Genomic DNA, 4,253 nt, shown 5'->3' with positions numbered 1-4,253 from the left:
ATTCATTAATTCATTAAAATTCCACCTCAACACCCGATACAAGCACTGACGCGTTTCCAGCTACTTTCCACACCCTTAGTCATAGAGTATAACAAGATAGCAAAAAGCTCCATTCACACGTCAAGAATATTTTGATCAATAACTGTATTCAGATTTTTTTTTTTACATTTTTTCTATAAATAAATGTTCTCTGATATATGAGCATAAAGGCACCATCAGAAGTAATCATTAAGTAATGGATCACTCTTAAAATCCATGCTTGGTATCAGGCATAAGAATCCAACACGTGTCTCTCAACAGCAATTTTCTCCACCAATTTCCACTTCTTTTTCAGTATTTTACCTTTTCCAAGTCGTAAAATATTAGACTACTTATATCCTTGCTATGCTTTTCTAGACACAGTATACTGGAGCTGCCACCCATCTCTGAGCTCCTTCTAGCTTCCTTAGTTCTTCAAAGTGTGGCAAGTATGGTAAGAGGAGATCGGAGCCTCTACTGTATATAAAAAAAAAAACAAAACAAAACTGAAATTGTTCCACCATTCAAGGCAAAACATTTAGTTTGCTTACCCTGGAGATGGTAGAGTGGCTGCTTGGGCCCCTATTGGTAGCCAGAGAACTTGCTCTGCCAGGTACACTCAGAGTTGTAGCTAGCTCTGTATCTATATACGCTCACTAAGGCCGAAAGACTTGATATAGTCCTCATCCTGGAGTAATGTACCAGTGATATAACGCTCATCCTGATGTAATCTACCAGTGATATAGTCTTCATCCTGATGTAATCTACCAGTGATATAGTCCTCATCCTCATGTAACCTTCCAGTGATATAGTCCTCATCCTCATGTAATCTACCGATGATATAGGGCTCATTCTCTTGTAACCTACCAATGATGTAGTGGTCATTGTGGTGTAATCTAATGGCTATATAGTGATCAACCTCTGTAACCTTCCATTACTATAGTCCTCATCCTGGTGATATGTACCAATGATATAGTGTTCGTCCTGTTGTGAACACTTTTGACCAGGCTTCTGAGTTTGGGCTCCCTCTGGTGGTTGCTGCTGGTAATGGAGCTGGTCCAGCTGACAGAAGTCAATTACCTGAGCAGGATGTTTGGAGGTCACGTGTTACAGACTGGGGAAATTTAAGTGAACAACCTTCCCTCAGCTCTTGCCGGTGATTTGGTTTGCTTCCTGAGCATATTTTGACGTTTGCTTGTCTCCTGCTCCTTCCTGCATCTTTCTGATAAGTTATTTGTCTTCTTGAATCTTTTTTTGCATTGGATTCATTTTTTGCTTGTCTCTGATTGTTGCTTAGCTGGTGTGAGTTCAGCCTGGTTCCCTGCTGGGACCTGTGCTGGACCCTGTTCCATATGCCACAGCGTATGTTAGTCTTTTTAGTATCCAGTTCACACCAGAGTTCTGATTTAGTGGGGGAGAGGTCGTATGGCCTCAGTATTTTTGCATATCAGACATGTTGGATTTTTATTAGGGTTTTTGCGTGATTGCAGACAGCATCCTTTCCTGTCCTGCTCTATCTAGACAGTTTGGGCCCCATCATTTTCTTGCTCTATTCTCTGCCTGTGTTTGTGCCTCATCTTGTCTCACCGGCAATATATGTTCGGGGGCTATCTATTCCTTGGGCGTTCTACTCTGGGGCAGTTTAGCTTTCCCATTTCTCTCTGTAGGCTTAGTTAATTCTGTGGCTGTGCTGAGGGCATCGTAGGTACGTCCCACGGCTAATTCTAGTTGTGTTGTCAGTTTAGGGGTCTGCAATCCGCTAAGTTACCAACCTCTCTGGTTATGTGGTTGCCTAGTCTATTCCCCTGCTATCCTCCTCGGTGACCTAATCATAACATCGTCCTGATGTAACCTACCAGTCATATAGTGTTGTTCATCCTGGTGTAACATCAGCCAGAAAGCATTGGTACTGAGATGTGGTCTGTGGTCCCCACCTGCAGAACCACTCCTTTATTGAGGGTGTCTTGATAATTGCCAATAATTTCCATCTGTTCTCTATTCCATTTGCACAACAGCATGTGAAATTGATTGTTAATCAGTGTTGCTTCCTAAGTGGACAGTTTGATTTCACAGAAGTTTGATTTGCTTGGAGATATATTCTGTTGTTTAAGTGTTCTCTTTATTTTTTGAGCAGTGTATAAGGCTGCAAGTTCGGGTCGGGAGCATTGTGGTCCGTATAAGGACCGTGAAATACTCCCAGCTGAAGCTGGTCTTACTGGTAGCACAAATGTTCTGTAAAAGCAACATGGCATCTAGAAACTAAGACAGCGAAATCTAAGCTCTAAAATCATAATAACCCCTTACCTTCTGAATCCCACAGTATACCTAAACCTCACTTAGCATCCACCTGTAGGGAATGGTGCAGCAAGAAGAACCCATTTAACAATTTATGGGTTATGTGTCTCCAGACCCACAGACTGGCCACAATGTATGGGGACTGAGCAGAAGATTTGCAATTTTCCCTTTCGAACACCATCTGCATTCTTATTTCTGGAAAAAACCTGTGGGACCAAAATGCTCTTTTGCTTGTAGATGAATTTGCGGAGGTGTGTAATTTGCAAAATTGGGTAAATCATGGGCTGTTTCTGCTGTTCTGGCACCTCAAGGTCTCTGCAAATGGCGCCCACAAACTAGTCCAGAAAAATCTGTGCCTCACAAGTGAAATGTCACTCCTTCCTTGTATGCCCTGCCGTGTGGCCAACCAGTAGTTTCCGATGACATATGGTATCAGGGCAAAAGTGCTCCACAAGCCTATAGGAATTACTTGAGGGCGTTAGTGTACCAAATAAGGTCACTTGTGGGGGGGTTCTGTTATTGTGGTATGTTAGTGACTCTACAAATGCGACAAGTTGTCTACATTCTCGTCCAGTCAAAATTTAGTATTTGACCACATAATATATATCACCAAATTTATGATAAATTTTGTAACAAATTATAGTATTCTATTACCCTTTCTAAAAAAAAAAGTACAATTTGGGGTGAAAAAAAAACAATTAACTGGAAAAAAAACATAATTTTTGTTTTCAGGTTTAAATGTTATAAAATTCTGTGAAGCACCCGTGGCTTCAAAATCCTCAACTCAACTTTAGATAAATTCTTTGAAGGGTTTAGTTTCTTAAATGGGGTCACTTGTGGAGGGGTAGGTCCTATTTTGGGACCTCAGGGGTTCTGCCAATGCAAAATAGTGTCCGCAATCTATTGTAGCCAAAATTGGGCTTCAAAAATCAAATAGCGCTTCTTCCCTTCTGAACCCGGCCGTGCACCCGAATAGCAGGTTTTGACCACATATGAGATATTGCCATGTTCGGGACAAATTATGTAATGCATTTTGGGTCCATTTTCTCCTATTATCATAGAATCATCGAATCATAGAATCATAGAGTTGGAAGGGACCTCCTGGGCCATCTGGTCCAACCCCCTGCTCAAAGCAGGATTCGCTAAATCATCCCAGTCAGATGTCTGTCCAGCCTCTGTTTGAAGACTTCCATTGAAGGAGATCTCACCACTTCTCGTGGCAGCATGTTCCACTCATTGATCACTCTAACTGTCAGAAAGTTTTTTCTAATATCTAATCTGTGTCTCCTCCCATTCAGTTTCATCCCATTGCTTCTAGTCTTTCCTTGTGCAAATGAGAATAAAGTTGATCCTTCTACAATGTGACAGCCCTTTAGATATTTGTAGACAGCTATTAAGTCTCCTCTCAGTCTTCTCTTTTGCAAACTAAACAATCCCAAATCCTGCAACCTTTCCTCATAAGACAGGGTTTGCAGACCGGTCACCATTCTGGTCGCTCTTTTCTGAACTTGCTCCAGTTTGTTGATGTCTTTTTTAAAATGTGGCGCCCAAAACTGGACACAATATTCCAGATGAGGTCTGACCAAAGAGGAGTAGAGGGAAATAATGACTTCACGTGATCTAGACTGTATGCTTCTGTTAATACATCCTAGAATTGCATTTGCCTTTTTTGCTGCTGCATCACACTGTTGACTCATATTCAGTCTGTGATCTATTAGTATACCCAAGTCTTTTTCACATGTGCTGTTGCTTAGGCCTATGCCTCCCATTCTGTATATGCTTTTTTCATTTTTATTGCCCAGATGTAGTACTTTGCATTTTTCCCTGTTAAAAACCATTCTGTTAGTTGCTGCCCACTTCTCCAGTTTATTTAAATCTTTTTGAATCCTCTCTCTCTCTTCTCTAGTATTAGCTATCCCTCCTAGCTTTGTGTCATCAGC

The sequence above is a fragment of the Dendrobates tinctorius genome, unplaced genomic scaffold, assembly GCF_039654945.1.
Source record: "Dendrobates tinctorius isolate UK_male_01 unplaced genomic scaffold, ASM3965494v1 ptg000118l, whole genome shotgun sequence".
NCBI classification, from domain to species: domain Eukaryota; kingdom Metazoa; phylum Chordata; class Amphibia; order Anura; family Dendrobatidae; genus Dendrobates; species Dendrobates tinctorius.
The sequence above is the reverse complement of the archived record's forward strand: the minus strand, read 5'-3'. Positions refer to the sequence as shown.